The 16,655-nt window shown below is 38.2% G+C and overlaps 1 protein-coding gene and 1 long non-coding RNA gene across 2 annotated transcripts in view; both read left to right on the top strand.

The window, feature by feature from the left end:
- Positions 1-16,655, top strand: part of LOC135084468 (E3 ubiquitin-protein ligase CBL-B-B) — a 109,146-nt gene that overhangs the window by 39,366 nt on the left and 53,125 nt on the right. The window lies entirely within an intron of this gene.
- On the top strand, positions 13,097-14,306 carry LOC135084599 (uncharacterized). The gene is made up of 3 exons (XR_010259900.1): positions 13,097-13,267; positions 13,478-13,620; positions 13,963-14,306. It is a non-coding gene; the product is annotated as an uncharacterized LOC135084599 (long non-coding RNA).

Below are 16,655 nucleotides of genomic sequence, written 5' to 3'. Positions count from 1 at the left end.
ATTCAAAACAATCATAAATGCAGTAAGTGGTACTTACTGCGTTTATAAATTGTGCGGCAGAGTAGGCGCACACCGTTGATTTTTCGTCGGCCGATAGTTTAGTCGGGCAGTTGATCAGTATGGGCATGTATGCGAGTGCGCACACTACGCCGAATTGATTTGGCCGATTCTTCATAGAATTTAAAATCGGGCACAACTATCGGCCAACTAAAAATCAACGGTGTGCTAGGCTCTTACTAGGATCGTTTATCGTATCTTCGTTTGTGCATCGCCTTATTCTTCGACAATCGTCAGCTAAAAGTCTCGACTTGATTGCCGTTAAGATATTTATTGGATTCTCATCACTTTCCAATTCAAGTGCCGCTTTTAAAATATCCAGTTGAAATATTGTTGCTTTTGTATAATAACTTTGAAGATTTCTTTTGAAGTCGTCGCGTACAGATTTATTGGAGTCAGCACCAGTCAGTACCCTTTTCATTTTGTTGGAAATAGATATCGTATTGAATTGTAGGGACTAGATTTTCGATTATTTGGAGAGATAGCGAGAGCTGTTACTAGGCTTTAGTTATTAGGACTGTGATGACAGTCTAGCTCTTAAATAATAAGCCTAGGCGCAGACCACCGACTTTTAGTCGGCTGATTTTAATTTGTATGAAAATCAAATCGATGTAATGTGCCTTCTTCCATACATACATGTCCATACTAGTTAACTGCCCGACTAAACTATCGGCCGACGAAAAATCGGTGGGATTCGCCTAGGCTAAGAGAAGTAGAAGACGCCCACTGGTTCACGGTGGCCAAGGACTTTGAGCTTGCCCATACAAATGTTTCAACAACCCAGGAATCCTGGCGCTGAAGAACGAGGAGAGTCTACCTCAAATAATGGGAAATGGCAGCCAAAATGATAGCCTAGGACTTGAATTTTTGAAAACACTTATTTTGGATCGGATACTAGTTCTGTCTCTTTGTCTGGGTGTGTTTTGTTTCTGCATTGGAATTTAACGACACTAAGAATACACTTAATGCAAACTTGTTCTTGCTATCTATAGTCTTAATAGCTTTTTAAATACCTACTCCATCCTAAGTAATCATTAGAACCGGATTGATGTTATTGCCTACTTAATTCTGGTGCGACACGTTGTTAATAATGTCAACTTTCTTGTCTGAAGCGACGTCTGATCGAATTGCAGTTATGGTAACCATCTCACCTCATTTGTCTAGACAGTTTCTTTCTGGTCTACCCAGTTTTCCAACATATCACATTATTTTGTTTATTAATTTATTAAGGAATATTTTATGTCATTCTTGAGAACCCTATTTTCGTCTGATTGATTTTGACAGTTTGCTCTGAGACTAATTTAGCCTTCACTGTACTGTTTGAGTTTTTATTTTAGATCCTGGATATACAGGATTCGTCTCAATAAGATTGAGAGGCGAGAATAGTCCCGTTATGTTCTGCCGTATGCATGCAGTCGTTATGTTCTGCTCACTTCTGCCGTATGCAGACTTTTCTCCCACTTTTCTCAGGTTTTTTCAAGTAGAGGTAACCCTACATGCAGTGTAACCTGCATAGCGAGATAATCTGCAAGGCTAACTGTGCCATCAAGTGTACCGTTTAGAGGTTGCAATCGAATATTCGAATATTCGAATATTCGAATTTAGATTCCAAATTTAATATTCGAATAGTAAATTAACATGTATTCGAATATTCGAATATTACAAAAATAAACAAAAAAGATAGAACGAAGACAACATAGTGTTTGCAGATGTGGTCGGAGACATCAAATACACAGCAGATACACGCAGAACTAGTCATTGATGCTTCCGACTTCATTGGTGAACACTAAGTTGTCTTCCGAAACCAAGGTTCCAAATTACCTGAAAGCGACAACTTTATTACTAACGATGCTGAAGACGGCGGACGGTAACGTCAACTAAAGCCGAGGTTCTGGGTGAGATCGGAAAGATTTATGGACAGCTACATACCTCCAAACCTGTTAATAACTCAGCAACAGATGCAAGAGCTAGGCTAACGCGGCACTACACCAAAGACATCCCGTATATCAGCTTATACGAGATTAGGAAGGCTCTCAAACAGCTAAAGAATAACAAGGCACCGGGTGACGACGGAATAACCTGGGAGCTTCTGAACGCGGGTGGAACACCGAAACTCGTTCCGTCTTACTCTAAGGAACAACGCCAGAGGCATGGGATAGAAGCGTGGTGATGCTTTTCTTAGACTATGAGAAGGCCTTTGATCGATCGATACTTAGGCAGTGCTGCAGTCTCTTCAGCGGTGCCGTATTGACTATCGGTATATCGAGATGCTGAAATGCCTGTACAGAAACGCTACCATGTCGAGCCGAGTACAGGAGCAGAGCACGAGGGCGATTCCTCTGCAGCGAGGCGTGAGGCAGAGAGATGTTATATCTCCCAAACCGTTGACCGCTGCATTGGAAGACGCTTTCAAGCTCCTTGAATGGAAAGGATTAGGCATAATTACCTTTCAATAGCGAATACATCACTCAGCTACGGTTTGCTGACGAAATTGTGGTCATGGCAGAATCGCTTGAAGACCTCGGCACAATGCTCGAAGACCTTAATCGAGTCTCTCAACAGGCAGGCCTTCGGATGAACGTGGACAAAACAAAGCTTAGGTCCAACGTCCATGTTTCGGTTGGAGCTCGATTCTCGAGACTGTTGACAAGTATGTCTTCCTCTGACAAACGATTCGGCTAGGTAGATTAAATTTCGAGAAAAAGGTAAATCGTCGAATCCAACTCGGCTGGGCAGCATTCGGGAAACTATACAACATCTTTTCGTCCAAAATACCTCAGTGCCTAAAGACGAAATTCTTCAATCAGTGTGTGTTACCTTTACCAGTGATGGCACACGGCTCAGAAACGTGGCCTCTTACAATAGGCCTTAAAAATAAGCTCAAAATTGCACAGCGTGCTATGGGGAGGGCTATACTCAGTGTTTCTTTACGAGATCGAATTAGAAATGAGGAGATCCGTAACCGAACTAAAGTCGCTGACATAGACCGACGGATTAGCAAGCTGAAGTGGCAATGGGCAGATCAAATAGTACGCTGAAATGATGGCCGACGGGGCACCAAGGTTCTGGAGTGGAGGCCACGTACCAAAAAGCGCAGCGTGGGACCACCCACAAAGGTGGACCGAAGACCTCATATAGGTAGCGGGAAGGCGCTGGATACAGGCCGCTGCCAACCAGTCATTATGGAAGTCATTGGGACAGGCCTATGTTCAGCAGTGGACGTCCTATGGCTGAAATGATGATGATGATGAGAATTTTATAACTGTTTTAAAAACTATATTCTTAAATAGTTAAAATATAGTTCCTAAAGCAATAAAACCAGCAATAAAACATTGAATTTAAGTACTTTTTAATTTTTTTGAAAGTATTCGAATATTCGAATAATATTCGAATATCACTGAAAAAATATTCGAATATTCGAAATAGAAAACTATCGAATATTTGCAATCCCTAGTACCGTTACAATGTCACAAAGCAATATCAATTTTATAGCTTTGTAGCGAAAGCCACAACAAACTGTTCAGACGACAAGCTTATACTAAACAACGAATTACAAGCTTCCATTTTTATTGGAATCGAACTTCACTTTGCAAGAACTCTTACATTGTATCAAAAAGAAAAAAGATTCAGCCCCAGGTGAAGATGGTGTAACGTACTCTATGATTGAGAATTTGCCAGAGGTTGGACATAGTATATTAATAAACCTTTATAATGATATTTTTCGCACAAGTATGATCCCAAACCAATGGCATAACATCACTATTGTACCAATCCCCAAACCTAATAATCAAATGTCTGAACCTAAACTTAGGCCTATATCACTTATTTCTTGTATGTGTAAGATATTTCACACCATGATTGTGAGACGCTTGGAGTGGTACGCAGAAAGGAATAAAATCATCCCCGTACATTCTACTGGCTTTAGAAAAGCTCAGTCTTGTGTCGATCCCCTAATACGCCTTATTACTTACATACAAATTGGCTTTTCTCAAAATTTGCCTACATTAGCCTGCTTTCTAGATATAGATAATGCCTATAATAATATTTTGGTTCATAGAGCTGTCAAAATTTTAGATGAATTGAAAGTTGGATCTTTAATCTGTAAATATTTTTGGAATTTTTTAACTAATAGACGCTTAAAAATAAATAGTAGTGATGAAGGTGGCTTAGTAAGGTACACTAGCAAAGGTTTAGCCCAAGGAGACCCAATCTCACCTTTACTGTTCAATATTGTGACCTCTAAAATCTGTCAAGAAATAAAAAATGTAATGGTTAGCCAATATGCAGACGATTTTGTTTTTTACACAAGACATAAAAATATTACTCAATGCGAAACAAATATTCAAATCAGTATAAACTCTATGATAGTCCTTTTAGCGGATTTGGGTTTAGAGATATCACGAAGTAAAACAAAATATTGTCTGTTTAGCAGGGGACACAGAAAACAGGTACTAAATTTAAGAATTTTGGAACATCCTATTTTATCAGTGGATTGTATGAAATACTTAGGGATATGGCTGGATAGATCTTTACAATGGAGAAAACATATCAATGAAACATACGAAAAAGCACAGAGGTTTTTAAATATTTTAAAAGTTTTGGCAGGATCTGGATGGGGAGTTCATCCTAAACATTTGAGAACATTATATATCACACTAATTAGAAGTAGACTTGATTATGTATGTTTTCTATACGATAACAGTGCCAAGACTAATATTGCAAAATTGGACAAACTTCAAAACCAGTCTCTAAGAATCATTGGCGGTTTTATAAAAAGTACACCCATCCATGTAATGGAAAGTGAATTATGTATTCCACCCCTGAGCATAAGACGACATTTCCTTTCCTTAAAGTTCTGCCTCAAAGCTCGTGCTTGGGCTAACAGTGAATCCATACAACAATTAACTGAACTAAGTGAACTATGTCTTGATAGTTACTGGGCTAATAAAAAGAAACCTTTACTTATCACTGCTTTTAATAATACAAAAGAAAGCAATATTTTTTCAACATATCCCCTTCAAATGTTTCAACTTGATATTTGGGTAACAAATATTAATATTCAAAACACTATAAAAATTGATTTAGAATGCATTAAAGTTTGTAAGGAATCTCTAGACAAAGGTACGATTAAATATGAGGTTATCAGAGAAATAAATCATAAATATGGAGCATGGCTGAAAATATACACAGATGGATCAATTTCGAAAGAGGGAAAGGGAGCTGCTTATTTTTGTCCCAATCAACAGCATAGGATGTCTTTTAGATTTACAGCAAATGTGTCTATAATGACATTGGAACTAGTTGCCATTTATGAAGCGATTCTGTATGCAATTAAGATTAAGAGTAGTCAGAATGTAATTCTCACCGATAGCAAAAGCGCTTTGCAACACATAGCTCGGACCGCCTCTGGTTTCAGAGGGGTACCGATAGCTTATCAAATACTGGCAAAGCTTCATGACTGCAATAATACTGACATTGGCCTTAGACTTCAGTGGGTTCCATCACACATTGGTTTAAATGGAAATGAAGAGGCCGACAGATTGGCAAAACTAGCTGTGACGAACGGAAATGTATACGAAATTTCCTTATTTTATACGGAGGTTCTTCAGTCTTGCCGGAGACTATGCCGAACTGAGTGGATAAAGCACTTTGACGAACGATCTAAAAGTATAGGTATCTGGTACAAGACCATCCAAAGTCAGCCTCTTCAAATCCCGTGGTGTTGCAACACCAAATTAAATAGAGGTGATATTGTTACATTACATAGATTAAGATCCGGGCACTATCCTTCGAACAAATTTGGGTACCTCATGAAAAAAGTTAGCTCACCTGATTGTGATTTTTGTGGACATGGCACAATTGATGACGTCCAACATTTGTTGACGGAATGTGTCCGGAATGAGAGTCAGCGGCGAATACTTATGTCAGCGCTGCAGCTGGACCGGCTTGGGGTTGGTATCTTTCAGAGTATACTGAGCGAACCTACTTCCGAGTCGGCTAGTATGTTGTGTGGTATGGTAATCAGTCGTAGACCCTAACAATAACATTGTAATAATATTAAAAACACAGAATAATAATGTAGATAGGTACAATAGGACTGGCATGTCTTTGTAAGATAAAAGTCCTTTATCAAATAAAAAGATTAAAAAAAAAAAAAAAAGCTTCCAATTTTAGGCAGTTGATTTACTTGATTTATCGTTGATCGGCAATGTGACAGGTACATTCGAGAGCGCATTAGACCACATTTTAGCTGCAAAACGGTACTTATATCGACTACATAAAGATGTCACGGAGATTATCTTGACGTGCCTTTGTTTGCACGTGTTGCATCTAGGGTATTCAATATTGCGGGGTCCCATTGCGATGGGCATCGCTGTTGTTGTATAGTTCTTGCAACTCACGAAGACGAGTGAGCTTTACTTGTGTGTGTACGTGTGCATGCACATAACGATAGTGTAATGTCTATCAAAACTTTTGAAAAACGAACAGTAGCGAGCCACCTCACTTGTAAAGCTCACTCGCCTTCGTGGATTGCAACAACTATACTTTTTTTTCTTTCTTATACCTTTTTTGTCTTTGTTTTCATCGCTATAAATGTTTCTTTCTTCCAATATCGTTGGTTTTAACACAGAATGCACTGTCTCGTTGATTATCGCCATTAGCGTTTGCAATCAAGAAAGTGGTGGGTGAGTCACCGGACATTTGTTATTCGTTGCACGTGCTGCATAGAAAAAGTTCACCTCATTATACTTGCTTGTTTTAGGTGTGCCCTTTGCGTATTTTTCATTCGTTAAGTCTCGAGCGAGTTTGTTCTATGGGAAACTTGGAGTGCCCTGGCTTCGCACGGGTGGCATAAACCTTCCTCTTGGATTCCGTTACGCACTTAGTTTAAAAGATACATAATAAGCGAATAGATAGTGGAGGTGACTAGGTTTTATACTATGTGAAGATATGCAGGTTTTTAATTTCTTACACCTTTCTTTATCCTTGGCCTTATCATTCATCATCAATACTCAAATCTGTGATTAGGTTAATATCAATATTTGGACTAATCATAACATAAATTTATTTATAATCATAATTAATTTATCATCTGGGCTATAGACATTATTTTCTTTCTCTTGGATGTTTCTCATGGCCTTTATGAAATCTGTTTATATTACTATCTCAAGCAGCTTAACTACTTTGTGTTGAATGAATACTGTTAAAAGCTATTATAATTTACGGTACTATTGTGTGCTTCTTGACACCGATAGTCTTAAATATAAAGTCTATTCTAGAACTCTATGTTAGCCTTCGTTAACTTTCCTCATCATCATCAGGCCATAGGACGACCACTGCTGAACATAGGCCTCCTCCAATAATTGCCAGCGCCTTTTTGCTATATTTATGAGGTCGCCGGTCCACCCTGTGGTTGGAAGTCCTATGCTGTTTTCGGTACATGGCCTTCACTCCAGAACCTTGCTGCCCCATCGGCCGCCAGTTCTGCGTACTATGTGCCCATTCCATTGCCACTTCAGCTTGCTAATCGTTAACTTTAAACCTAGCTAATTCCCAACAGTCTTCCTTTTTATGTTATTCTTAAGTCACAGTTTTATCGCCCATGTCGTACCCCGTTTGGATCGTATACCTTTACGACACGTCGCATGACTTACGAGGCACTTCGTACCGTGTACAGTTAAACTGTTAAATGCTCGGTAAAATGTGTAATTGCCTTTTTAGGGGTCCATACCTAAAGAGTAAAACGGAACCCTATTACTAAGACTTCGCTGTCTGTCTGTCACCAGGCTGTATCTCATGAACCGTGATAGCTAGACAGTTGAAATTTTCACTGATGATGTATATCTTTTCTTTGCGATTTGCTGCTTTAACAACAACTACATATTAATAATAGAATCAAGCAAATATTTAAGGGGTGCTCCCATACAACACACGTGATTTGTTTGTAGTTTTTTTCGCAACAATATTTTCGTACGGAACCCTTAGTGCGCGAATCCGACTCGCACTTGGCCGGTTTTTACGTCACACGTCTTACTGTTGTCTGTCACTTTACTGTTTTAATTGGCCATATCGTATTCTTGATGACGGTGCTTGGAATCACACGGTTATTGGCGTTTGTTTTGTAATGGTTTACTCATAAGACAGACTACAGACTTTTACGCCCGTATTCACAAACACTACTATGAGGTCTCACAGTGCGCGTACACGCACATGATGACACACTAACCAATCACAGAGCTCTGTTCAACGCTGTACGTTCGATTTGCTGCTTCACTTGAAGCAAGCATCGTTTGTGAATACGGGCGTTAGGCGGATTCTAAACTAAAAAATTGCCCTTGGATAATATTTTGAAGCTTTGTTAATAAATTACCTATTAAAGTAATTTTGATCCGAGGTCCTCCGAGGAGGCGCAGTAAAGACTCTCTCTCTCGAAAAGCTGTTTTAAAATCCACGCAGACGAAGTCACAGTTTAAAACTTGTCTTATAAAACACATCAAACTGAAAAGCGGCGAGCGAAAAACTCAAAGCTATCAAGATAAACTATCTAACTATCGCATTAGTTAGAATTTGAACGCATCACACAATCTGTTGCCACAAGGAAAAGGAAGCGACAAGGAAAACTTGCGGCTTAGCATCATACCGCGGCATATCAGACTATACATCTTTGTTGCAAAGTAGCCTGTAATACAACTGAATAAGACACACTACACTACTATGTTTAGCTTTATGTGCTAGCATCATACATTTTATGCATGGGTCTTATCAGCTGCATCCGGTGCTGGAAATGCATGAATAAATCAATCAATCTCACTTGGATGAGATTCTAACGCTTGCTAAAGAGGCCGATTATGCGAGTAGCAGTTAAGTAGCTACGATCTGGCTTATCTGTTAGTTTCTTAGCAACTTTTTTACCTGTTGAGTCTGAATGCTTTTGATAAGTTGGGTGGATGAACATTTTCAGGATGCTGTATTATGGAAAAGCTAAGTGAAGATTTAAGGTGTTATCATACTTATCTGCATCGTCTTCATCATTTTCCACAGGACGTCCACTACTAAACATAGACCTCCCCCAAAGTGTTAATTCTGCCTTAAATTTTAAAAGATATAATAAGAAAATTAAAATATCTATTGTTCCGATATTTGGCTAACAAAGAGGAAAATCACAGAACACGGAATTTTAAACACTAGGGAAATGATGTCAATATTTTGGGATCATCATTTGTTTGCAAGATTAATTAAATCTCTTGGTGTTGAGTGCTGACTGCTGATCATGGCTAGAAAGTGGTAATTCGGGCCGATGCGTTTCCAATTCGTCGACCGATTGCATTCAGTTGCCACACAAGTGTGCCATCAAGTCTTGATGACAACTATCGCACGGCCCAACCCTACCACGGAAGATTTATTATCTATACAGATGCGCTTGCGACGTTATAAGTAACGGTTCCCGCCATTAATTGATCCGGAACGGTGCCGACGCGTAACGGCGAATCCGACGATTAGTTTGATCTTATTAACTTAATCGGTTGTTAAGTTATGTTTTGTGCGATTCGCCTCGGCTGGATTCGGACATGGTTGAGTCGGATAACTGTCGCGCGATTTTGTTTTGTTTATTTACAAGTTTGTGTGAGGTCATTGATACTTTTCTTCAATCTCAGTGAACTCTAGACCGTATATGGATAGTGTTAACTTATTATACTGACGGTGGTACCTAAATTAAGTAAAACCTTCAAGGGACAATTGTTATAGAACAGTGTTTTTCAACCGTTTTGATGACGCGACCCCCCTAGCATGAAAAAATTTTTTGCAACCCCCCGACCGATCGCTTTTTTTCATGCCTTTTACGAAGATGTTGTAGGCACCAAATTCTTCAATCTATACAACATTTATGCATTTGCATAATTAGATTTCGGATAGATCTAGCTTTAAACCTTTACTGTTTTTTTACTGAGGTAGTTTTTACGACCTCTCGCGACCCCCCTATAGAGGCTTCGCGACCCCCCAGGGGGTCGCGACCCACAGGTTGAAAAACACTGCTATAGAATTATTCAAAGCCTCACAAAAGTTATGTACCTACTCGTATGTTCTAACGAGTCGTTGCTGACAAAACTTTGCATGAGAGCACTAAAAGCCTTCATGAATAGGCTTACATAACCAGTATCTCATTACATTCTCAACTATAAATTTAAATAACTAGTGAAGATAAATAATAGCAAACAGAAACCTTTGACTCAAACATGTTAGTAACACTTGTTAAATAATTGACTGTGGTTGTATTGTATTGCTTGTAGATAGTAACTCAGTATTTCTTGTAACTGAATTATACAGACGACAAGACATGAAAATATGTAACAATTATGTCATGATTCTAAATGACGATCTGCCGGGCTAGGATTAGCGCCGTGATAAAATCTCATCGATGATTTTAGACGACAAATGTATGGGCTTATCGCGTAAAATCGATAAAATGGCGTTATAAACGCTTATCGCGGCGCGCATCCGAGGCTTCCTGATGGCTTTTCTTTCTTTCTATTCTTCCTTTCGTTTCTCCCAGTCCTGCGCTGTTTATTTTTAAAATGAGTTGGCATTTTGAAAAATAAATCAATACCAGTCAACTAATGTAATAGCGTTTCACGGCTCGACTATTTCCCATCCCTAATTGCTTGCAAACAAATGTCTCTGCATTCTCGTATGCGTGGCGTATTCGCAATTCTATGTGCTAAATTATTGCTCGTACGAACGTTTTGCAATGTTTTTAGTTAACGAACCGATAGTGAATGGTTTGGTCCGGTGATAGATTCGTGGTGTTTTGCATTAAAATATCTTAAGGTAAGTGTACTAAGTGTACACTATAGACAGAAGCATTTACTTGTAGCAGAACAACGAGCCGCTCCTCGATCAAATGTCTAGCTACGGGACTATTCCCACCTCTCGTTCCCACCGCTGCAGCGCTGCAACTCCTGTGTAACCAGGATCTACAGCTTGACCGCCAATAAAAACCCAATCAACACCCAACAAAATGTCTAGCTAGTGACTAGTGTCTACCACGAACCAAACTTTGTTACATTTTTAGATTGGTGATTGGTGGCATTGGGACACGAAGTTTTGAACTTGATAAATCTGAATGAAAGGGTGTATTTTTAGTTTCAACTTGTTTTGTATACCGTTGACGAAAACTTTATTTTCAACTTCCCTTGCTGTTTTGTAAAACGTTGACCGTAAAGTCCGTAAACTCTATAAATAATGTTGTTATAACTTTTCTTTCATTTTGTGTAATTGTTCCATTTGGTTAGGACATTGCAGGATTATTTTTAGTCAGGAAAATGTATAAAACATTCTATTTTTGTGACAAATATAGCCTTTATTATAGTGAATGAGTGGGCAGGCCTCCCACTAGGTGGACCGCCGATCTGGTGAAGGTCGCGGGAAGAGCCTGGATGCGGGAATCGCAGGACCGGTTTTTATGGAAATCCTTGGGGGAGGCCTTTGTCCATCAGTGGACGTCATTTGGCTGATACGAATGAACGATCGATAGTGAATGAATTTTGAAGCTCGCTTCTCTCCATCAGGTGAATGTTCAGGCAGGCCAAGAGCTCCTTTGTGGGTAAAAAAATCCTTGTAAGCAGTATAATATTGACTTCCAAACTAAGCAAAGCTAGTAAGTACTATAGTTAACAGGATAACAGATAGGTAGAATAGAATTTTTTTTTGGAAATATTAATATTAATTTGTAAAAAAAACAGTACCCCAAACGTCACATCATCATCCCAATAATAAAAGGCTTTACGTAAAAATAAACTAGGCATATATTTTTCCCAGGCTTAGCTTAATAAATGCCACGCGGCTACAGTGTTTATTAAATTGCCATCGTCTCGACTTATATATATAAAGGAATAAAGATTTCCTCAGGCAATATAAGGCGTTATTTATCCAGGTAGAGAATTTACTCTATATTTTTTTTATTCTCATGGACATAAGGTTCGAAATGATCAGCTTTTTTCTTTACGATATTCCCGAAAGATTATCTTACGTAGAATGTAACTCAAACTCATATTTCTATTTAAATCCTTAAAAGAATTGGATGGATCCGTCTGAAGGGAAATCTACGTTTTTATTAATGTTTTATTGTTTCTTTTATTGTAGATTGTTGGTTTATAATGGTTTCCTTTTTTTTCAGGTATGTACTTCTGATTGCGTGACCTGGTTTGAAGTATCATGTAAGTTAAACAAATGGTTAAAGTGAACTCAAGTGAACAGAATCAATTCTCCGATGGGACATTATTCATCATGTTACATATTTGATTTATGGCTGATTTTTTTAGGTTTAGGCTCTTAATTTTTTGACCATTTTCACTCGGACAATCACTAGTATAGATCGTTTAAACCACGATGACGCATCCCACCATACTTCCGCTAATGTTTGAGTGTTATCGGTACACCCTAAATTATCCATGAGTGCACACACACACTACAATAATGACGCTCGGATTGCTCGGATCAAACTCTCCGCTTCCCTCGACCAAAAATTGGTGGGACGCGTCTTCGTGGATGAAACGATCTTTACAAGATTTGTGTGTTACTCTGAAAATTAAACTGCATTTGCAAACTTCAGCTTGTAACTTCTGAAACTTGAATTCGGTTATAATTCAGTTAAATCTCACGCAGAATGTGTTTTTCATTTGGCATACATTTTCATTTAAATTAGCTTTTCTATATTAATAATTTCGTCAAGGGGTACGGTAGACTGGATCGAAACCTTATATGAATAACAAAGCATAAAAAAATATCGATTTTGAGTCGACAACATATATCCGCAAAATTCGGATAATGGAGAATTTCGTTAAATTCCGATGGCACTGACAAACAAACCGCTGTCGCCATCTTTAGTAGTTCACCATCCACTCACTATTTGCTGGGTTGTCATGTCATCGATCCATAAATAAATGGAGATCAGTGCGTTTCGCGATTTTTATGATATACCTACTCTTTGTTATGTGTTTTTTCTTTAAACCTGATATTGGCCGATTCAACCACAGAAGAAGAATATTAGCCATAACCTTAAAAGTTGAAGTTCAAATGTCAATGTCATTTAGTTTCGCACAGTGATAAATTCCAGTGACATGCAATTTTTGTAATGGCAAAATATTTGTAAGAAACTGCAAACAAATGCAAATGTGCAGTCGATGTGTGGAATGCGACAACATTATACTCGGTAAGCGGCTTAATATTTTTTTTTATTTAACCCGACAAATAATAATAAATGACCACATGCATAGCCTGTGTTGAGTTGTTATCAACATACAGAAACAGACACGATTTTTGCACCGTTTTTTCTGATAACGGAATAGACTCCTTCATGCGCAAGTTCCACTTGAGCTCGGCTGGTTCTTATTATAAATAATTGTGTAATATATTTTTGCAGATAATTTCAATTATTGCGAGTGTTGTGGCTTAGAAACAATTAGGCAGTTAAGAATAAACAAGGCTCGGGCACTATCAAACCTTTTTCCAAAAAAGCAAAAAGCTGCTTCTGCTGCATCACAAGATTTATTTGATGACTTTCAGGTAAGTTAATAGTGTAGGTCACTGAGTAAAGTAAAATAAATATAGAGGTGGGAGGATATACCTACACCTTACCACATACATTCACAATACTTATTATTATTTGAATATTTGTCTAAAAATAAAATATATTTCTCTTATTAAACTCAGTTAGCTCAGATGGTAAGAGCGCGACAACGGAGAAGTCGAGGATGTAGGTTCAATTCCTGCATGTGGTGTATTTTTTCATCACATCTTATTAAATTTGTTTAAATAAGAGTAACACAATATAGCATTTAAATTTTAAATTAAAACTTTAAATTAAAGCTTTAAATTAGCTATTCATAAATATATTTCTCTTTTAAGGTTGATAACGAAGAGTTGACGCTAATCGAGGATTCATTGATGATTGATGATGCTTCTTCGGACAACAAGAAAAAACAGCTACTGTCAGTCAGCAGTGATGATGCTTCTTCGGACAACAAGGAAAAACAGCTGCTGTCAGTCAGCAGTGATTTTATTTCTTTATAAGAAGAGAAAGAAAACATATCAAATGGCGGGCAGACCCCCGAAAAAACGTAAATATTCAAGCAGGTTTAGTACAGAATATCAGCCCCCCCGGGACTAACTATTTATATTTAGCACTTTCAAATAACACCATTCAAGTATCAGTACATTCAGTTGGTTCTATGATTTATGAATGTGTTCAATGTCAAAGAGTTATTTACATAACCTATATTAACAATTGAATTTGATTGTTTTGTAAATTTGTCTTAGTTTATTTTGAATGTTGATTTAAAATAAAAATAATTTGTGTAAAAACTTTTGCAGTTTTTATTTACCATATTTAATTTTATTAAAAACAACTAACGAAGCTTTGAGAACCGATGACTACAGAAACATCTATCTACATTTTGCACCTAGAATTGTGTATTATGAGTCAAATTTCACCCGAGCGAAGCCGGGTTTTCATCTAGTAATCTCATAATTTTGCCGACATCTTTGCTAAGGAAATTTCGAGGCTCCCCTAATTGGCATATTTTAGGGTTTATTTATGAAAAATGGTTTAAATTACTTTTTCTGTTGTCAAATGTCTGATTCTTGTATGACGTAGATAAATTAATAAAGAACATAAAATTGATCATGAAGAAATAGCGGCAGACATTAAAAGTGTTTCCACAATAAGTATTTATTATCAAATTTTAATTATTTAAAATACACTTTCAGGGTACTTATAAATGTCCCCGAATACAGCTTACTCTACTACCACTTTGGACCAACATATCGTCTAATGGTCTAAGAAGAGTTGGCTGAAAAACTCAAGTCACCTTTGTCAGCATTTTATTAAGCCGGGTCCAGACGGGTGTGTGTGTGTGTGAGGTCCTTTTCACACGTCCCGGTTGCCGGCCTACCGGCGCCGGGTATCCGGTGGTGAAGTGTATGGGCATGGTACGTAGCTTTCACATGTTCCGGCGTAATTAATCCGGCATGCCCATACACTTCACCACCGGGTACCCGGCGCCGGATAGCCGGCAACCGGGACATGTGAAAAGGGCCTAACGCTTAATGTAATGTATCGTGTTATTTAATGGAAATAGTATGGGCAGCACCTTACATGTAATGCTCGTAGGTGTACACGTAGAATTCGTGTTACATTACACGGTGGATTACATTACACATTACATCCGTCTGGACTCGGCTTTAGCCAAACAAAAATTCAGAAAATCAAATTCTTTATTAGTTTGGCTTTTTCAGGGCAGTTAAACACGTCCTTAATGTTCACTGACCTTAAATCTATATCTCTACCCGAACTAGTAACTTCAAAGTTATCTGACACTTAACTGACACCTATTGGCAAGCACGTAAACCATTAAACTATTACGCAATAATGACATCTTGACCTGAATTTTAACAAAACATTCAATTAACTGAAGCCACTAATTCCTTGGATGCTATCTGAGGCACGCGACTGTCAGTTGCCATGGAAACAGATGAAAGAGATTAGTAGAATTAATAGAAATTGGGCTGCAAAGTCCTTGCTTAGATAGAAATTGGCAATCTTGGAAACAATGTTGACTGACGTTGACAATGAGATGGCCATGCTTCTATTACATTATTATAGACGGAAAGCACATCAAGCTTAATGCCGTGGTAGCCTGTGTACTTAACGGGACTATTCCCACCTCGTTCCCACCGCTGCAACTCCTATGTAGCCAGGCAGGATCTACAGCTTTTGGCCGCTAATAAAAACCCAACCAGTGAAGGTTAAGTTTGTCCCGCAGGAAAGATAAAATGTCATTGGAACCGCAACGGAATTACACCAAAAGAACATAGGAGGAGTAAGTTCAACTTCCCTCCAATGCAGCCTGTGTACTTGCAATGGGTTCTATTTTGCAATAAAAATGTATAATCTGATGTGTTGTTGACTGATAATTTTGCATGCGCTATTCTTCTTCTGGACTGATTGAACTCCAATTTTCATTTCCATAATTTCCCGCAAAAATGAAAGTTCTTATATGCCGTCCATTCATTAAACTCCTCAAAATTGAATACTTACAGAAAATAGTACAAAATTGCTGTTATCGAATCTTCTGGAAACGTAACAGTATCACTGTTTCTAACTGGGTTTGCAGTGGACTCCACTACCCTACTGTCTTCGTGACATCTCAAGGGGTATCTTGACACGTGCCAGCAGCAAGATTTAGAACTAACACTACACGTGCTGGGGAGAACGTGTTTCGCATTGAGATTTAAGATAATTTAGTTTTCTGGAAAGTTGAAAATACACCCCCGGGTGTTTCGGCGCTGGTGCAAAGTTAAAAGGCTTGAAGTGAGGGTTGAGTGGATGACATGAATCGGTTGTGCTTGTGATCTATGGCATTGAACAACTCTGTGAGTCTTTTGCTTGTAGTATTCTACGAGTTACCTTACTTATGGTTTTAATCAAAATAATACTTTGTCAATTGATAAGTTAGTATCTCCTTTTAAAAAGACTGATTATTTTTGTACTTTAAAAAAATGAATTTCCTCCAAGAGAACAATAGGTACCTTGTACCTCT

Source organism: Ostrinia nubilalis, chromosome 26, assembly GCF_963855985.1.
Source record: "Ostrinia nubilalis chromosome 26, ilOstNubi1.1, whole genome shotgun sequence".
Lineage (NCBI taxonomy): Eukaryota > Metazoa > Arthropoda > Insecta > Lepidoptera > Crambidae > Ostrinia > Ostrinia nubilalis.
Note: the sequence above shows the minus strand (reverse complement) of the source record. Positions and strands in the feature narration are given on the sequence as shown.